Genomic DNA, 21,267 nt, shown 5'->3' with positions numbered 1-21,267 from the left:
ACCAGTTAGGGCACCACCCTTACTTCTTACTACTGATTTCTAGTTACTCTATTTAGCATCATTACTGTACCCTGTTGATGATAACCCCAAACGCAAGTCTGCCCAGAGTATGCAGAAAAATGTGAGCAATAATTTGTTTTATGGCCATGTTAAATTTATCTATCAGAATGAAGCAGTATAAACAGAAATACGTCTTCCAATAATGTCTCTTTTTGAACTCTTCAGGCCATAATCAGTAACAAATAAAATCCATCAGAAAGTCCTGAAAGTTCTTCCTCCAAAACATATTCAAAATCTGACCACTCCTCTCTTTCTGAACTTCTACAATCATAATCCAAAACACCATCATTTCTCACTTAGGACACTGGCATTCAATATCCCATAATGGGTTTCCCCAAATCTACTCCAGTTTCTTTATATTCTTTCTTAAACCACAGTCAAATATTCTTGAAACATATGAAACCACAGCCTTGCTTAAAACTGTTTAATGGCTCCTTATCAAAATGTTAATAAAATTAAAATTCTTAATAATGTGCAAAAAAGGCCCTTGTGACATATACTCTTGCCTACCTCTCTAACTTAGTTTCCCACCCCACCCCACCGCATACTATGTTATATGCATTGTCTTGTACATGACACTAAAGCCTTTACTTTCTGTTTCTTCTTTTCCACTTCACAAATCAATCTCTATTATATTCCTTTTCTTTTTTCTTTATTTGTATTTATTTTTTGTAATTTATTTTATTTTATTTTATTTTTATTGTCTAAAGATTTACATGTCTCCTTTTTCCCCAATTGACCCCCCCAACCATTCCCACCATGAGTAAGCCCCCACCGCCCCAGCATCTGTTTCTATTGGTTATGCTAATATGCATGCAAACAAATACTTTAGTTCAGGGGTGGGCAAACTTTTTGACTCAAGGGCCACAATGGGTTCTTAAACTGGACCGGAGGGCCGGAACAAAAGCATGGATGGAGTGTTTGTGTGAACTAATATAAATTCAAACTAAACATCATTACATAAAAGGGTACAGTCTTTTTTTTTTTTTAGTTTTATTCATTTCAAACAGGCCGGATCCGGCCCGCGGGCCGTAGTTTGCCCACGGCTGCTTTAGTTGCTCTCTAACCCTCCCCCTCCCCTAACATTTGTCTCTGGATCTATTCTTGTTCATCAAATTATGTTGACCATTATATCCCAAATATGAGCGAGATCAGGTGATATTTATCTTTCTCTAACTGGCTTATTTCGCTTATCATAATGCTCTCCCGTTCCATCCATGCTATTGCAAATGGTAAAATTTCCTTCTTTTTTTATAGGGGCATAGTATTCCATTGTGTAGATGTAGCACAGTTTTCTAATCCACTCATCTGCTGATGGGCACTTAGGCTGTTCCAAATCTTAGCTATCATAAATTGTGCTGCTATGAACATAAGGGTGCATATATCCTTTCTGACTGGTGTTTCTCATTTCTTGGAATATATTCCTAGAAGTGGGATCACTGGGTCAAATGGCAGTTCCATTTTTAATTTTTTGAGGAAACTCCATACTGTCTTCCACAGTGGCTACACCAGTCCGCATTCCCCACAGCAATGCAGGAGGGTTCCTTTTTCTCCACATCCTTGCCAGCACTTGTTCTTTGTTGATTTGTTGTTGATAGCCATTCTGACAGGTGTGACATGGTATCTCATTGTTGTTTTGATATGCATCTCTGGGACAATTAGTGACTTCGAGCATTTTTTCATATGCATCGCCACCTTCTGTATATCATCTTTCAAAAAATGTCTATTTAGATCCTTTGGTCATTTTATGATTGGATCATTTATTTTCCTTTTGTTTAGTTGTATGAGTTCTCTTGTAAATTTTTGAGATTAAACCCTTATCAGAAATATCATTGGCAAATATGTTCTCCCATTCATTGGGCTTTCTTGTTGTTTTGTTGATGGTTTCTTTTGCTGTGCACAAGCTTTTTATTTTGATGAAGTCCATTTGTTTATTTTCTCCTTAGTCTCTATTACCCTAGGAGCTGTGTCTGTAAAGATATTGCTATGACATATGTCTGCTATTTTGCAGCCTATGGAATCTTGTAGGATTTTTATGGTTTCCTGTCTTATATTCAAGTCCTTTAGCCATTTTGACTTTGTTTTTGTGTATGGTGTAAGTTGGTGATCTAGTTTTATTTTTTTGCATGTATCTGACCAAATTTCCCAGCACCATTTATTAAAGAAACTGTTTTGACTCCATTGTATGCTCTTGGCTCTTTGGTCAAATATTAATTGAGCAGAATGGCTTGGATCAATTTCTGGGTTCTCTGCTTTGTTCCATTGGTCTATATGTCTGTTCTTGTGCTAGTACCAGGCAGTTTTGAGAACCGTGGCTTTGTAATATAGCTTGATCTCTGGTACTGTGATCCCTCCAACTTTATTCTTCTTCCTCAGGATTGCTGTGGCTATTAGGGGGTCTTTTATTATTCCAGATGAATTTTTGGAGAGTTTTTTCTAGATCTTTGAAGTATGCCATTGGTATTTTAATGGGGATTGCATTGAATCTGTAGATTGCTTTGGGTAGTATGGACATTTTGATGATATTGACTCTATCAATCCATGAACATGGTATGTTCTTCCATTTTTTATGCCTTTATCTCTTTTTTTCCAATGTCCTGTAGTTTTCTGAGAACAGTTGTCTTATGTCCTTAGTTAAGTTTATTCCTAGATATCTTTTTTTTATATTTTATTGATTTTTTACAGAGAGGAAGGGAGAGAGATAGAGAGTTAGAAACATCGATGAGAGAGAAACATCGATCAGCTGCCTCCTGCACACCTCCTATTGAGGATGTGCCCGCAACCAAGGTACATGCCCTTGACCAGAATCAAACCTGGGACCTTTCAGTCTGCAGGCCAACACTCTATCACTGAGCCAAACCAGTGAGGACACTATTCCTAGATATCTTAATTTTTTTTGGTGCAATGGCATATGGGATTATTTTTTTTCGTTTATCTTTCTGTGAGTTCATTATTGGCGTATAAAAAGGACATAGATTTCTGGGTGTTAATTTTGCATCCTGCTACATTGCGAAATTCATTTATTAGGTCTAGTAGATTTTTGGTGGAGTCCTTTAGGTTTTCTATGTATAGTATCATGCAATCTGCGAATAAGGACAGTTTTACTTCTTCTTTTCCAATTTGGATGCCTTTTATTTCTTCTTTTTGTCTGATCGCTATGGCTAGCAATTCCAGTACTGTATCGAACTGGAGTGGTGAAAGTGGGCATCCATGTCTTGTTCCTGTTCTTAGGGGAAATGAGTTTAGTTTTTGCCCATTGAGTATGTGTTGGCTATAGGTTTGTAATATAAAGCTTTTATTATATTGAGGCATGATCCCTCTATTCCCACTTTGCTGAGAGTTTTTATCAAGAAAGGGAGTTGGATTTTGTCAAATGCTTTTTCTGCATTGATTGATATGATTATGTGATTTTTGTCTCTCAGTATGTTTATGTGATGTATCACATTTATTGATTTGTGGATATTGTACCATCTTTGGATTCATGGAATAAATCCCACTTTGTCATGGTGTATGATCTTTCTAATGTAATGCTGAATCCGATGTGTTAGAATTTAGTTGAGGATTTTAGCATCTATGTTCATCAAGGATATTGGTCTGTAGTTCTCTTTTATTGTGGTGTCTTATCTAGTTTTGGGATTAGGGTAATGCTGGCTTCATGGAAAGAGATTGGAAGTGTGCCTTCTTCTTGAACTTTTTGGAATGGTGTGAAGAAGATAGGTTTTAGTTCTTTTTTCAATACTTGGGAGAACTCCCCCGTAAAGCCATCCAGACCAGGGTTTTTGTTTTCTGGAAGATATTTGATCACTGCTTCTATTTCTTCAGTAGTTATCAGCCTATCCAGGTTCTTTGAGTCTTCTTGATTGAGTGTTGGGAGTTTGTATTTTTCTAAAATATGTCCATTTCATCTGAGTTGTCAAGTTTTTTGGAATAGAGTTGTTCATAGTGTTTTTTTATATTCATTGCATTTCTGTGGGATCAGTTGTTACTTCAAGTCTTTCAATTCTAATTTTTTTTATTTGGGTCCCCTCTCTTTGCTTTTTTGTAAGCCTGGCTAAAGGTTCATCAGTCTTGTTTATCCTTTCAAAGAACCATTGCTTGGTTTGGTTGATCTTTTGTATTTTTTTTTTTGTCTCTATGTGGTTTATCTGCACTCTGATCTTTATTGTTGTTTTTTTTCCTTCTGCTTATGCTGGGCTTTTCTTGTTTCTCTCTTTTTAACTCTTTGAGTTGTAGGGTTAGATAATTTATTACCATCTTTTTCTTGTTTTTTGAGATAGGCCTGTAGAGCTATGAACTTCCCTATCAAGACTGCTCTCACTGTGTCCCATAGGTTTTGGATTGTTGTGTTTTCAATGTAATTTGTTTCCATCATGCTTTTTATTTCTTCTTTGATCTCTTTGGTAACCCAATCATTGTTTAATAGCATGCTATTTAGACTGCTAGTGTTTGAATTTTTTTATTGTTTTTATTGAAGTTGTTTTCTAGTTTCATGCCATCGTGATCTGAGAAAATGCTTGATATGATTTTTATCTTCTTGAATTTGAAGAGGCTTTGCCTTTGTCCCAATATATGGTCTGTCTTTGAAAATGACCCATGTTCACTTGAGAAGAATGTATATTCTGTGGTTTTGGGGTGAAATGTTCTCAAGATATCAATTAATTCGATCTTATCTAGTGAGTCATTTAGGGTTAATATTTCTTTGCTGATTCTTTGTTAGGATTTGTTCAGTAGTGTTAGTGGGGTATTAAAGTCCCCTACGATGACTGTGTTGCTGTCAATCTGTCCCTGATATCCTCCAGAAGATTTTTATGTATTTGGGTGCTCCTCTATTGAATGCATATATGTTTACCAGAGTTAATCTTCTTTTTGAATTGCTCCCTTTAGTATTATGAAGTGGCCTTCTTTATCTCTTTTAATGGCCTTCAGTTTGAGGTCTAATTTGTAAGATATAAGTACTGCTACCCCAGATTTTTTTTTTTTTTCATTTCCATTCGCCTGACAAACCTTTTTCCATCTGTTCACCATGAGTCTGTGTGAGCCCTTTGTTCTGAGGTGGGTTTACTGTAGATAGGAAATATAGGGGTCATGTTTTCTTATCCACTCAGCCACCATATATCTTTTGATTGGGGCATTTAATCCATTTATATTTAAAGTTATCATTGATAGGTACTGGTTTGTTGCCATTTTTATTCTTTATGCCTGTGCTCCTTCTTCCCTTCCTATTTCTTCTTTGAACAGCAGACCCTTTAGCATTTCTTGTATTGCTGGTTTGGTGGTAATAAACTCCCTTAGTTCTTTTTTTGTCTGTGAAACTCCTGATTTCACTCTCATTTTTTTTTAAAGGGGAGAATGATGATTTTTATTTTTATTTAATATATTGTATTGATTTATTTACAGAGAGGAAGGCAGAGGGATAGAAAGTTAGAAACATTGATGAGAGAGAAACATCGATCAGCTGCCTCCTGCACACTCCCTACTGGGGATGTGCCCGCAACCAAGGTACATGCCCTTGACCAGAATCAAACCTGGGACCCTTGAGTCCACAGGCTGACGTTCTATCCACTGAGCCAAACCAGTTAGGCTCACCCTCAATTTTGACTGATAGCCTGGCTAGGTACAGTATTCTTAAATTCAGACCCTTCCTATGCATGACTTTATATATTTCATTCCATTCCCTTCTGGCCTGATGTGTTTCTGTCAAGAAATCAGTCACTAGTCTGATGGGGGATCTTTTGTAGGTAACTTTCTGTCTCTTTCTGGCAGCCTTTAAGATTATTACTTTGTCATTGTTGTTTACCAATTTAATTATAATGTGTCTTGGTGTCAGTCTTTTGGGGTTCATCTTGTTTGGGACTCTGTGAGCTTCTTGGACTTTTGTGAGTTTTTTATTCCTCATATCAGGGAAGTTTTCTGTCATTATTTCTTCAAACAGGCTTTCTTTTCTTTGCTCAGTTTACTCTCCTTCTGGCACCCATATTATGTGGATTTCATTTCGTTTCATGTTGTTCCAAAGTTCCTTTAGGCTCTCTTCCTGTTTTTTAAGGTTTTTTTCTAGGTACTGCTTTCTTTGGATGTTTTTTCCTACCTTGTCTTCTAACTCACTGATGTAGTCCTCCACTTCTTCTAGTCTGTTGATGCTTTCTATTGGGTTCTTTATTGCAGCAATGTCATTTTTCATTTCTTCTTGGTTCTTCCTCATTTTCTCTTGGTTCTTAAACATATTGTTGAATTTGTCTTCCATCCTTTTCAGGGACCTTATGACCATTGCTCTGAATTCTTTCTCTGACATATTGGTTGCCTCTATTTTGTTTACTTCCTTTTCTGATGATTCCTCCCTTTCTTTTGTATGCAGGATCTTTGTCTCCCCATGATTGTTCTTCTGTGGGTTTCTGGTTATGTAATTCTTTCTTTCCTGCATTGACTTAAAGGCACAAAAATACAACATAACAAGACACAATGCACAGGGTACCAAACACAAATGTATTCATGATACTAATAACCCCAAATAAAGGTGACTACCACAGAAAAGAGAATTTGGGGATAGAAAAGAGTGCAAATATGATATTGAGAAGAGGAAAAATGTAAGAGAGAAAAGAAAGAGAAAAAGGAAGGGGGAAAAATATACGTATATGGGGTGAAACTCCAATAGAACAACAACTAATCCAAAAAGTGCAAAGAACAAATGCCCAGAGATGAATGCAAACTACAAGCAACAACTAATCCAAAATATGTAAACTACAAACACCCAAACAACAAACACTGAGATGAATCTGAGGAAGCAGAGCTTATTTCCAGAATGTAAGTTCAAGGAATTGAATGAATGGGGAAATAGCCACAATTCAGTATAGAGGAGGTAGAAAGAGAATGAGTGTATAAGAAGAAAAGAAGAAAAGTAAAAAACAAAATACAAATATATATATATTTTTAATATATACATATGAAAAATTTCCCCTTCTTTAATCTATCTATGTATTCGTTTACTATTGGAAAAGGAGACTAGAGTGTAGATAGGCCACAGTTGGTGATTGTAATAAGTTAAACTATTATTAGAAGAAGAGAACAATCGAGGAGAGGAAAAAACAGAAGCAAAAAAACCCCAAACAAACAAAAAACAAACTAATCAACAATCAAACAAAAAACAACAAGACAGAAAGAAAGAAAAAGGCAAAATATAAAGGAAGATAATGAAAGTTTGGATAGTGAAGGAAAATAGAGAAGTGTGTATGAACTTGGCGCAGGGGAGTGGAAATAGATATATGAGTAAGATCAATTTTTAACAGGGACTAAAAAGAAAAGATAGAAGAAAAACTAAAGTGGGAACAGGGTAAGAGAAAAGTAAGAACAGGACAAAAAAGGGGGGAAAGTGAAGAAGAGAGTGTTGGCATAAAGTAAAAATTGAGATAGAGTAAAATAATGCTAAAGGAAAAAAATAGAATGTAGAACACTAATCCCAAAATAAAATAAAGAAAAAAAATAAAACTTTAAAAAAGGTAAAATAATAGTAGTAGTAATAATAATAATTAAAAATATAATAAAAAAGGTAAAATCAAGTGAGAAAAGAATTAGTTTCTTTTTTTTTAATCAGGGCATTTTATTTTTATTTATTTATTTTTTTAATTAAATCTTTATTGTTCAGATTATTACATTTGTTCCTCTTTTTCCCCCCATAACTCCCCTCCTCACAGTTCCCGCTCCACCCTCCGCCCTTACTCCCCACCCACTGTCCTCATCCATAGGTGCATGATTTTGGTCCAGTCTCTTCCCGCATCTCCCACACCCCTTTCCCCCCCCCCCAAGAATAGTCAGTCCATTCCCTTTCTATGTCCCTGATTCTATTATGATCACCAGATTATTTGTTCACTTGATTCTTAGATTCACTTGTTGATAGATGCATGTTTGTTGTTCATAATTTGTATCTTTACCTTTTTCTTCTTCTTCCTCTTCTTAAAGGATACCTTTCAGCATTTCATATAATACTGGTTTGGTGGTGATGAACTCCTTTAGCTTTTCCTTATCTGTGAAGCTCTTTATCTGACCTTCAGTTCTGAATGATAGCTTTGCTGGATAAAGTAATCTTGGTTGTAGGTTCTTGGTATTCATCACTTTGAATATTTCTTGCCATTCCTTTTTGGCCTGCAAAGTTTCTGTTGAGAAAGCAGCTGACAGTCGTATGGGTATTCCCTTGTAGGTAACTGAGTTTCTTTCTCTTGATGCTTTAGGATTTTCTCTTTGTCTTTTTTTCTTGGCATTTTAATTATGATGTGTCTTGGTGTGGTCCTCTTTGGATTCCTTTTATTTGGGGTTCTCTGTGCTTCCTGGACCTGTAAGTCTATTTCTTTCACCAGGTGGGGGAAGTTTTCTGTCATTATTTCTTCAAATAGGTTTTCAATATCTTGCTCTCTCTCATCTTCTGGCACCCCTATAATTCTGATGTTGGTACGCTTGAAGTTGTCCCAGAGGCTCCTTACACTATTTTTGTATTCTTTTTTCATTTTGCTTTTCCAGTTGGGTGTTTTTTGCTTCTTCGCATTTCAAATCTTTGACTTGATTCTTGTGCTCCTCTGGTCTGCTGTTGGGTGTCTGTATAATATTCTTTATTTCAGTCAGTGTATGCTTAATTTCTAGTTGGTTCGATCACAACATCAAGGGTCTCATTAGATTTCTTGAGGATCTCACTACATTTATCGGCAGTTTCTAGAAAATTATTGAAAGAACTTAAAATTGCGGTTTTTAGCTCTATAGCCTCCATTTCTGTCATGTTTCTTTGTCTCCGCATTTTTTATGCTTTCTTGGTGCACCCCTTGTGGTCTTTGTGCGCAGTGTTGTTGTAGTTAAGCCTTGATTGTTGTTGGCAATACTGGGGGTGATTTGACCTCCAGGCCAACTGGCTATGAGAGTCCCAGCAACCACTGCAAACCTCGGAGAGAAAGCTGCCTTTGAGTTCCGACCGAAGCCAGACAGTCCCGCTTCTCCCGTTTGAGTCTGGGTCCCTAGAGACTCGCCTGGATCTGGAGCTCAGAGTCTGAAATAACCTCCCGATTGAAAACAACAACTGCGCCCTCCACTGCCAGCCCGCTCTGCGCGCACTCTGCACCTTAGTATTTCACTTCAGCACTGCGCCTCCTCTGAGTCTGGGTATGATATTCTCTTTCCTCCTAGTTGTAGAATTTCCACTCAGCCAGCCTTCCTGTGGTTCTGGATGATGTCCATTCCATCTTTTAGTTGTATTTTTGATTGGTTGTTCGAGGCAGCAATCTCTGGCGTTAACCTATGCCGCCATCTTGGTTTCTCTCAGAATTAGTTTCTTAAGTAAAAGATAAAAAATAAAAATGTGAAGTAGTGAAAGTTTTTTACTTCCTCTACTATTTTGCTTGCCAGGTCTGTTTCCTGTCAGGTAGTCAGCACAGTATTGAAGTTCCCTGCGATCCGCCGCTCCTCTGTGTCATAAGCCACAACCTTTTAAGCAGGCGGGATCTTTGTTTCTCAGTCTGCCTTTAGTTTTGTATTGACAAAAGTCAATTTCTGATACAACCCCTGGATGGCAGTGTTTCTGTATTCATATCCGGAGCTAAAATTCCTCTTTAGCCAGTGTTTAGATTGCTTCCCTGCAGCACTTAATACTGGGTTGAGGGGATAGACTGCCCTAGAGCTGGTTTTCTGTTCATCTCTCCCCAATCTGATCCTCAGGTTCCACAAAAACAACTTTCCCCTCCAGTCTCCATGAGTGTTTTTAATTGGAAGATCCTATGTACTGGACTTAGCAATCAAAAGCAAGGATTTAAAAAGAAAAAAAAAATCCAGAGGATGCATGCAGACTCGTGTGTTTTTCCCCTGGTACTGCACAGCTGGAATACTAGTAGAACTTCAAGCTGCCTTTCTGGGCCTAGCCCTGCTGTGGGTTAATTTCTAGATCCCCCTTCTGCCAGCATCCCTGTGGACTCCCTTCCACATTCGAGGGCTACACTGACTCCAATAGCTATGGATTTTGTGGGGCGCAGTCTTACACTGAGACTCTAGTACCTGCTGCGTGTATTTCTCCCTCCAGCCTGGATCTCAGATCGCACCTTTCTCTAGGCCAGTGGTTCTCAACCTTGGCTGCACATTAGAATCACCTGAGAATCTTTTTAAAATCCTGATTTCTGGGCCTCATCCTCTGGAGATTCTGTTTCTTTGTTACTAATGTTGTGGTCTGACCCCATAACAAAGAAACAGAATTTCCGGAGGAAGAGGCCCAGAAATCAGGATTTTAAAAAGATTACCAGGTGATTCTAATGTCCAGCCAAGGTTGAGAACCACTGCTCTAGGCCAGTGGTCGGCAAACTCATTAGTCAACAGAGCCAAATATCAACAGTACAACGATTGAAATTTCTTTTGAGAGCCAAATTTTTTAAACTTAAACTATATAGGTAGGTATATTGTTATTAACTTAATTAGGGTACTCCTAAGGCTTAGGAAGAGCCACACTCAAGGGGCTAAAGAGCTGCATGTGGCTCACGAGCCACGGTTTGCTGACCACGGCTCTAGGCAATATCTGACCTTTCCATACATGGATTGCCTAACCAGCTGTGTTTAATTCACCAATTCTGGGTGTATGTTATTCAATTCAGCTGTTCCTTCTATCAACTGTGTGAGAAGGCACAGGGCTTGTCTGCATATTTGCACCGGTTTGTCTTCCACTGGGTAGTCTTTTTAGGTGTCTGCGGTTGGGGAGGCTGGAGTCCTGGTGTTCATGGGTTCGCAGCTGAGGCAGCTGGTCCCCAGGCAGTTGTAGGGTCCTGGGAGGTATCCAAGTTCTCCCAGTTGAAGATAAGGATGGGCTTCTGATCACAGCTGGTCTCCCCTTCAAGATGGTGCAGTCTCTGCATTGGAACCAGTGCTCCAGGAGAGATTTCAGCAGCAGTAGAGGCTGCTCGGCCAGGGGAACCTGGTCCACCAGTCCCCAACAGTCCCTTGGAATATAGCTGTCCCTCACTCACAAATACAGACACTCCCAGCACGTCCACACACTCTCCTTTCATTCTCTCACTCACACACTATCTTGCAGCCTGCCATCCCATTGGCAGCCATCTTGGATCTCCTCCCATTTTGTTTTCTTCATAGCACTCATCATTTACTGAAATTATCTCGATTATTACATTGCTTACTGTTTATTTCTTTTATTTTCCACTAGATGTAAGGTCCATGGTAGCAGGAATGTTATTTATCATGCCCACTCTGTATTCTTTGTGAATAATGGTAAAATTAGGATTGGGATCTAGATCCAAAGACACAGTATAATCCTTCCTTTAAAAGGCTTAAATTCCAATTAGAATGAAATGAAACACATTAGGAATAATGAAAAAAGAATAATGCAGTACAGTCTGCAGTTAGGTATTCATTGTTTGAAATGAACTGAAAGTGATAAAAGATGTCAGAGAAGACTACAATTAGTATTAACCAGGAGTCCTCAGTATAGATAATACAGAGAAGGTGGATTAAATGCCTTCATTGCAGAGAGCCAAGACAAATATAGAAGTTAAAAGTGAAATATACGTGTCTGGAATCATTATTTTGTATATGGACAAAATTTACTCTGTGACAATAAATTCAAACCTCATTAATTTTTATTCTTGCCATATAACACTTCTAGTCTGTTCTGTTTTATGCTTTCAGCAAAAAAAAAAAAATCACAACTCAATTACTTACATTCTGAGATATATTAATTTGCACAAAGGAACACTTCAAAAATAGATTTTCTTCTTCTCACTAGATTTCCAGATTTGATTGTGAACTAGAAAAGGACACTGGATAAGTTCAGTCCCCAATATATTGCAATTAAAAGTGCTTTAAGTATATTCAAGTTTGTGAAAAAGGGCTACGACAATTTCAGAAAGAAAATGATGTTGTCATTAATATGCAAAGCAGTTATGTGGTTTGCACCAGTCTGTGCAAAAGACATATGCTATAAATGCATAGGGAATGAGTTATCAGTTGGATTGTGTGGGCTGCTTACAGCAGGAGACATAGTTGTAAAGAACTAAGAAAACTTTTTATAAATCTGATAAGGCAAGAAAGACCATAGAAATAATGTAATAAACTGTTCTGGGTTATATGCAGCCAGAAACAAAGACCCAATACAAGGGCAGAAAACATGAGAAGAAGTAAAAAAAAAACTTTCCTAAACTCAGATTCAGACTGACAGAGGCAATGACAATAGGAGAGACTATATGCTTGCATTAAGAAAGTTGAGTATTATGTGATTTTCTTGTGATTTGTCTCAAAACATATCAAAGTTTCTGATAAGGTGTTTATGCTGGATTGTACACTCACATGAATTAGGTGTGCTGAAAATTTCAAATATTAGGTGGTAGGAACAAAGGATTAACTTGTGATTCTGAAACCAGAAATGGAATCTGTGCTCAAAGCCTTCAGGCTGTGAGGTGAAGTGTAACATCTCACAAGACAAAGACTTGTCGGACTTCCCAAACTAGGACAGCACATGTACTGAGGTATTTTTAAATATTATACCATAAGGAAGCATCATTTTATAAAAAAGAAAATACTAAACATCAATAATTTCACCACCCAGAAGTAAGCACCACTGACAATTGGTATTTTTTCTTCCATTCTTTGTATTCCTGGCTACTAATGCCCTGTATCATTTAATTTAGAGTACAAAATAAGGTCACATCTCTTCTGGCATTCAAAGTAATAAAAGGCTGGATCTCATTTCACAATTTGAATCAGCACTTTTGTTCTCTTAGTGCTTTCCCTAATATTTCTCAGAATCCTTATAGTGGGCACAGTACTTCTATTGACTACTTGATCTGCATTGAATACAATGAGAAGCAGACAATTTTCCAAATGAAAAACAAATTGCTATTAAAAAGGGTGAATGAATACTGGGTGGTCAGTGGGTAGCCAAAATAAATGTGCATAGTATATGGGTTCTCAAGAAAAAGAGACTGAATTTCTGGCATTGTATTTTGGGGGTATCACACAGAGGCTTCAGTTTTTATCTGAAGAACTGAACTACCAAATACAAACAAAACAAATATTAAGCACATTTTTACTTTCTCTTTTGGCCTATTTTGGAATATATTTTTCCTTTAAGTATATTTTCCTCCTCCTGATTGTAACATTTTTCTTAAACTACAACTTAAAAATAAAGTAGGGCTTAGTGATATGAGCATGTTTTCATAAGTCTCTTGGCTTTCTGTATGTCCTCTTTCAAAAAGTGTCTATTTAGGTCCTTTGCCCATTTTTTGATTGGATTGTTTATCTTCCTTTTGTTAAGTTGTATGAGTTCCCTGTAAATGTTGGAGATTAAACCCTTATCTGAAATAGCATTAGCAAATATATTATCCCATGCGGGGGCTTTCTTGTTGTTTTGTTGATGGTTTCTTTTGCTGTGCAGAAGCTTATTATTTTTATGTAGTCCTATTTGTTTATTTTCTCCTAAGTTTCCATTGCCCTAGGAGCTGTATCGGTACAGATATTGCTATGACATATGTCTGATATTTTGCTGCCTGTGCATTCCTCTAATATTTTTATGGTTTCCCATCTTATGATTAAGTCCTTTAACCATTTTGAGTTTATTTTTGTGTACGGTGTAAGTTGGTGATATATTTTCATTTTTTTTGCATGTATCTGACCAATTTTCCCAGCACCATATATTGAAGAGACTGCCTTGACTCCATTGTATGTTCTTGCCTCCTTTGTCAAATATTAATTGAGCATAATGACTTCAGTCAATTGAAAACATGCTCAAAGTCACTAATCATCTGAGAGATGCAAATCAAAACAACAATTAGGTACCATCTCACACCTATCAGTATGGCTAGCATCAACAAATCAACGAACAAGTGCTGACGAGGATGTGGAAAGAAAGGAAACCTCTTGCACTGCTGGTGAGAATGCAGACTGGTGCAGACACTGTGGAAAACAGTATGATGTTTCATCAAAAAATTAAAAATGGAACTGCCATTTGACCCAGTAATACCACTTCTAGGAATATATCCCAAGAAAACAGAAACACCAATCAGAAAGGATATATGCACCCCTATGTTCATAGCAGCACAATTTATGATAGCTAAGATTTGGAACAGCCTAAGTGCCCATCAGCAGATGAGTGGATTAGAAAACTGTGCTACATCTACACAATGGAATACTATGTCCCTATAAAAAAAAAAAAGAAGGAAATTTTACCATTTGCAACAGTATGAATGGACCTAGAGAGCATTATGCTAAGTGAAAAAAGGCAGATGGAGAAAGGTAAATATCACACGATCTCACTCATATCTATATATATATAATAGCCTAAGCGACCATCTGACCATTCAACCATTCACCCAGTAACTATGATGCACAATGACCACCAGGGGCTGATGCTCCAACCAGTAGAGGAGGGAGCCCGATTCCTCATGGAAACAGCTTTGGGTTAGGTTGCTGCTAGGGCACTGTCGGACCTGAATCTGCTTCACCCGCACCCTGGACCCATCTGGGGATGTCAGAGGCCTGGTTTTTGTGCATCAATGGGGTCCCTCGGCCTGGACGGTGCCCTTTCACAATCTGGGACCCCTCAGGGGATATTGGAGAGCCAATTTCAGCACTATCCCTAAGGCCAGGCCGAAGGACCCCACCGGTGCATGAATCTATGCACTGGGCCTTTAGTATGGGATATAATGAACAACATAAACTGATGAACAAAAATAGATCCAGAGACAAAGAAACACTGAACAGACCATCAACCTCAGAGAGAAGGCAGGGGGGCGGGGAGGGTAAAAGACCAACCGAAGGACTTGTATGCATGCATATTAGCATAACCAATGGGCATGGACACTGGGGCAGTGGGGGCTTGTCTTGGTGAGTGGGAGTGGCCAGGGGGGTTGTCAATTGGGTAAAAAGGAGACATATGTAATCTTTAATAAATAAATAAATAAATAAATAAATAAATAAATAAATAAATAAAGTAGGGCTTGATAGTGCCCTTGGCAGTCCTGTATCTCTCTCTTGCTTTAACAGTATTTGGACAGAACAGACCCTGAGATGCCCCTTCTTCTAGCCTCTGGCCACTCTCCAGTGTTCTATCGAGTCACCACTTTCAGAACCACCTCTGAGACCAGACAACATACCAGTATTTTCCTACCTTAGCTCCTTTTTGCCAAACAGCCATGAGCTCCCAAATTCGTCAGAATTATTCCACCAAGGTGGAGGCTGTGGTCAACCACCTGACCAACCTGCATCTGCAGGCCTCCTACACCTACCTCTCTCTGAGCTGTTATTTTGACCCTGATGATGTGGCTCCCCAAGACGTGGGCCACTTCTTCCATGAGTTGGCGGAGAAGAATCTTGAGGGTGCAAGCATCTCCTAAAGTTGCAAAACCAGCGCAGTGGCTTCACTCTCTTTCAAGAGGTGCTGAAGCCTTTCCAAGATGAGGCAGGCAACACTCAGGAGACCATGGAAGTTGCCTTGGCCTTGGAGAGGAACCTGAACCAGGCCCTTTTGGAGCTCCATGCTGTGGTTTCTACCTATGCAGACCCTCAATCTCTGTGCCTTCCTGGAGAACCACTTCCTGGATGAGGAGGTTTAATTCATCAAGAAAATGGGTGAACACTTTACTAACATCGGCAGGCTGGCCAGCCCCCAGGCTGGGCTAGGAAAGTATCTCTTCAAAAGGCTCACTCTCAAGCAGGACTAGGAGACTTTGAAGCCTAGAGGCCTTTCAGAGGCCCCTCTGCATGCCCCTGGTGTCTGGCTTTTACCTAAGTCTCTCCCTAAAACTACTAGCCACTCTTTTAACCACCCTGAAGCCCTCTTCCATGCATTGGACAAGATGAAACAATAAAGCCTCTTGCAGCAAAATAAATAAATAAATAAATAAATAAATAAATAAATAAATAATAAAGTAGGGCTTGAGCTAGTCTTCTTACAGATGGCTTTTATGAAACATTAACCAACTTAGTTTGCATTTTTGTTGCCAGTCACTTATTCCCATAGTGATTTAGAGGAGCAGCTGAAAGGAAACAAAAAGTAATCTTAAGCAAGAGTAGGGGTGAGCACAGAAAGCATTAAAGTGGACTTGCATAAGTGTCATTCAGGATCTGAGACCCATTATGTTGACGGTAATCAATGCCAATGTTGGCACTATTGAATTATGATACTCTGAAGGAAGGACAGTGTCAAATGTAGGGCAAGTAAGTGCCAAATCTCCAAATGGTGTGATGCACTGCAGATGCATTTTAGAATTCTGGCAGGAATTAAAGCTTCTTCACATTTAGAATATATATCTAGCTGATGATGATTTCAAATTAATAATTTGGGCTTGGGGTCCAGCAAAATCCAGCCACCCAGAACTAAATTGTTAAATCAATAACATATAATTGCAGAACCCACCATTCTTTTTAATATATTTTATTGATTTTTTACAGAGAGGAAGGGAGAGAGATAGAGTCAGAAACATCGATGAGAGAGAAACATCGATCAGCTGCCTCCTGCACATCTCCCACTGGGGATATGCCCGCAACCCAGGTACATGCCCCCGACCGGAATCGAACCTGGGACCCCTCAGTCCGCAGGCCGACGCTCCATCCACTGAGCCAAACCGGTTTTAGCCAGAATCCACCATTTTGCTTCCATATATGCATCCTCCTTTGTGATGTTCCAAAGACCTCAATAATGTCCTCATAATAACTGGGATTCTTAGCTGTGGTAGAATATTGGAGCTAAGTATGTTCCACCCTCCTGAATTTTCTTCATATTGTTCTCTCCTTACACATATTTTTATCGATATTTCATTCTCTTGGGATCCTCCAACAAAATAGAAGACATTTCCATGAAAATAAAGGAATGTTGTCATGGCAACATTTTGATAAGAGTGTGCAATATCTTCAACTATTTCTTAATCTCAGAACACTTTGCTCAAATAATGTTTTATAGATCTTCTAGTACTATTATTGTGAACTGCATAATTAAGAAATTTGTAGTAAAATTTGTGAACCTGGAAAATATTCTGATTATGAAAGCAACATATGATCTTTGCAAAATAAAAAAGATGGAATATAGAAAGTATAAAGGAAGAAAATAAAGATAACCTATATCCTATCACCTAAAGTTAGCCTTTGGGCTAGCTAATATTTGGTGTATATTCTTCAGAACTATACAGCTTGGATGAAGAAGCTGAGGCTGAATCTTACATGAACACTGCAGAAATAAAGTAATCGAATAATGTAATTAAAGCACCTAGCATAATGGCTGACACACAGACTCTAAGTAAATGTAACTGTAGCTTGTCAGTTTTACATTTTATGTCTTATTTAAATAAAATCAACAGTGTTACAGGCTGAATGTTTGTATCATCACAAAATTCTTATGTTGAAGTCCTAATCTCTAATGTGATTTAATCTGGATTTGGGACTTTTTGAGACATGATTTGGTCATGAGAATGGAGTCATAATTAATTATATTAGCTCCATTTTAAAGGTGACTCCAGGGAGCTCTCTGGTTCCTTCCACCATATAAGGACACAGTGAGGAAAACAGTGTCTATGAACCAGGAAGCAGGCTCCCAGCAGACACCAAATCTGCCATTGTCATGATTTTGATGTTTCCAGATTTAAAAACTGTGAGAAATAATTTTTTGTTGTTTAAACTGTCCAGTCTATGATAGTTTTGTGAGAGAACCTCAAATGAACTAAGACAAGCAGTATTAGCATTATTTCCTCTATATGTACTTGATTCTTGTTAAGTGTAGAGATTTCCAGTACCTAAAGATTTTCAATTCAATATATCTGGGTAGGAACCTGGCCTTTTGTATGTACCAATATTTCAATACATTAATCTGGTATACAAATTGGAGAAGATTTGCTTTAGAGATATCACTGAATGAACTTTCAATGGACATGCTCCAAGCCTTCTGAAAATATTGAATATGATTCAGAACAACTCACTGTGTGATAGGTATTGGTGGTGATTCTGAGCCCTTTTGATGCACAGCCTTGAAAATCCTGGCCCTACACTCAATATTTTTATGTCATATGCTTATGTCCTTATATGCACTGTATTGTCTTCTACCTACGTGTTGTCCCCAATTCATGTTCTTTATTAGCATCCCCAGGAAGCAAATTTGCATTCTTAATGTCTTTATTTAGCCCCACATTATTTAATATAATGTGTGGCACCCAGCCACAGAACAATCAATATTATTGACTCACCAAATGATGAATTTAAAGCAACCAGTAAATACTACATTTTCTCTAAGGGAAAAGAATATGGAATGCACTTGTTTTAAACAACCTCTATTTGTTTATTGTTGTTGAAACAACCACTTCCATATTGGCAGAGTGAAGAATGGCTCTTTCCATCCTCTATCAGAGTCATCCTTCTCCAGCCCCTCCTAACTGTAATCCACAAATCTCTGACTGACATTATTTTTTTAACTAGCATAATGTGAGCCATTGCAAAACTTTACAGAAATGGGCCTATTTTTTTTAATCTAGTCTATCCTTAGTAGGCCTCTGGTTAACTCATCCACAGATGTTCCTTTAATATTCTCTTATAGAACCTCTGAAATGATAGAACTCCCTTAAGCTGCCAATTCTTTTTTAAAATGTATTTTTATTTATTTCAGAGAGGGAGAGAGCGATAGAAACATCAGTGATGAAAGAATCATTTGTTGGCTCCCTCCTGCATGCTGCACACAGGGGATGGAGCTGAACCCCAGGCATGTGCTCCGGAATTGAATCATAACCTCCTGGTTCATAGGTTGATGCTCAACCACTGAGCCACACTGGCTGGGAAAGCTGGCAATTCTTATGCTACAGTTTTTATTAGTGTGGTCTCTGGAATCAGACTGTCTAGAATAGAATGCATACTCTAACATTCACTAACTGTTTAACTTTGGGCAAGGTTTTAACTTCTGTAAGCATCAGTTTTCTCATCTGTTAAAAAAAAAGTTGGAAGGAAGCAGGGACATACAATGGGATAAACATAGCCTAGTCAATAAATGTTGTTGGGATAATTGGACAGGTATATTCAAAATAAAAATGAAACTAGATCACTTTCTTACACCATATACATGAATAAACACAAAACTCAAAATGGATTAGACTTAAGTGTAAGACTCAAAACCATAACACTTCTATAAGAAAACATAGGCACTAACATCTCAGACATTTCTCTTAGCAATATTTTTTTTCTGAAATATCTCCTCAGGCAAGAAAAACAAAGACAAAAATAAATAAATTGGACTACATCAAGCTAAAAAGTTTTTACACAGCCAAGAAAACCACCAACAAAGAAGATGTATGTCAATGATACATCTGATAAGGGATTGATATACAAAATTTATAAAGAAGTCATAAAACTCACCAACAAAAAATCTAATTAAAAAATAAGCAGAGGACCTGAATAGATAATTTTCCAAGGAGGACATGCAGACTGCCAATAGACATATGAAAAGATGCTCAATGCCACCAAGAGAAATGCAAAATAAAACCACAATGAGATATCACGTCACATCTGTCAGAACAGTTATCATCAATAAATCAACAAACAGCATGGGTTGGTGAAGATGTAAAGAAAAGGGAACCCTCCTGCACTGTTGGGAATGCAAAATGGTGCAGTCACTGTGGAAAACAGTATGAATGTTCTTCAAAAAATTAAAGATGGAGCTGCCTTATGACCCAGTGATTCCACTTCTGGGTATATATGTGAAGAAACTGAAAACACTAATTAGAAAGAATATATACACCTTTGTGTTCATTCCAGCATTAGCTACAATAGCCAAGAAATGAAAGCAACACAAATGCCTATTAATAGCCAAGTGAATAGAAAGCTGTAGTCCTATAGACAATGGAATAATACTCATCCATAAAAAGAACAAAATCTTTACAGTTGTGAGAGCGTGGATGGGCCTAGAAGTTATTATGCTTAGTGAAATAAATCATACAGAGAAAGATAAATACCATATGATTTTACTTATATGTGGAATCTGAAGAGCAGAATAGACAGAATGGAGACAGATTCATAGATGCAAAGATCAGAGTGATGTTTGCCAGAGGGGAGGGGATTGGGGGCTAGGTAAAAAAGGTAAAGGAATTAAAAAGTACAAATTTGCACTGGCTGGTGTGGCTCAGTTGGTTGGAGTGTTGTCCCATACACCAAGAGATTGCCAGTTCGATTCCAGGTGAGGGTACATACTCAGTTTACAGGTTTGATCCCCAGTTGAGGCACATGTGGGAGACAACTGATCAGTGTTTCACTGTCACATTGATGTTTCTCTCTTTCCTTCTCCCTTCCTCTCTCTCTCTCTAAAATCAATAAAAGCATGTCTTTGGGTGAGGATTGAAAATAAAAAGAAGTACAAATTGGTGGTCACAAAGTTGTCACAAGGATGTAGGGTAGCATAGGGAATATAGTCAGTGATGTTGTGGCAACTATGTACAGTGCAAGGTCAGTAGTTGGAATGATATGTGGACCAGTTTGTAAAGTATATGATTGTCTAGCCACTATTATGATACAAAATAATATTGAATGTGACCTATAATTGGGAAAAAAGTGGGACCATAATATCAGTATCCATCCCACAGAGTTTTGTGGGGATTAAATTTCATAATGTTTGTAAAAAAAAACTTAGCATTGTGACTGACACATGATAAGAGCTCTGCAAGTGTTAAGAAAAGATGGTGTTACCTTTGGCAGTAGCAGAACAGTGAGAAATATGCTTGAGTCCAGATAATGAGAGACAAGAAATTACATATGACTATTTTGACAACACAGGTCAGAATGGGAAATGGGTAGTAAATCTAACTACTGAAGCAGAACCTGATACAGAGGTGAGGGTCTGGCTTTCTTATTAGGTTCATACATATTTTCAAAAATAACCCACTTTATCATGGTGGGTAATAATCATTATGGTGCAAGCCATAAATGATTACTCTTGGTAAAATGCAAGAGTGGGGATTGCAGTCTAACATCAGTATTTTCTTCCCAAGATGAGTTGTGAGAAATTCTAGATCATCAGTATTTAACTGATAAAAAACACTTGACTTGATTTTACCCCTAAAGTAGCAAACTGGAACATCAAGTGACCAATTAGCTCTTCTTGTGTGGATGTGAAAGGAGAAAAGTCTACAATAAACTGGTAGTAGCCTTTCTTGGTAGAATAGTAGGGACTTTATCATCCACCACTGTTTATGGTCAGTGACACTTTGCAAAATCTCTGTGGAC

General features: G+C 37.9%; 1 pseudogene; it reads left to right on the top strand.

The window, feature by feature from the left end:
• Positions 1–15,212: 15,212 nt before the first annotated feature.
• Positions 15,213–15,740, top strand: LOC132224181 (ferritin light chain-like; annotated as a pseudogene).
• The last annotated feature ends 5,527 nt before the right edge of the window (positions 15,741–21,267 follow it).

Source organism: Myotis daubentonii, chromosome X (genome assembly GCF_963259705.1).
Source record: "Myotis daubentonii chromosome X, mMyoDau2.1, whole genome shotgun sequence".
In the NCBI taxonomy this organism is placed as follows: domain Eukaryota; kingdom Metazoa; phylum Chordata; class Mammalia; order Chiroptera; family Vespertilionidae; genus Myotis; species Myotis daubentonii.
This window is presented reverse-complemented; position numbering and strand designations above follow the sequence as displayed.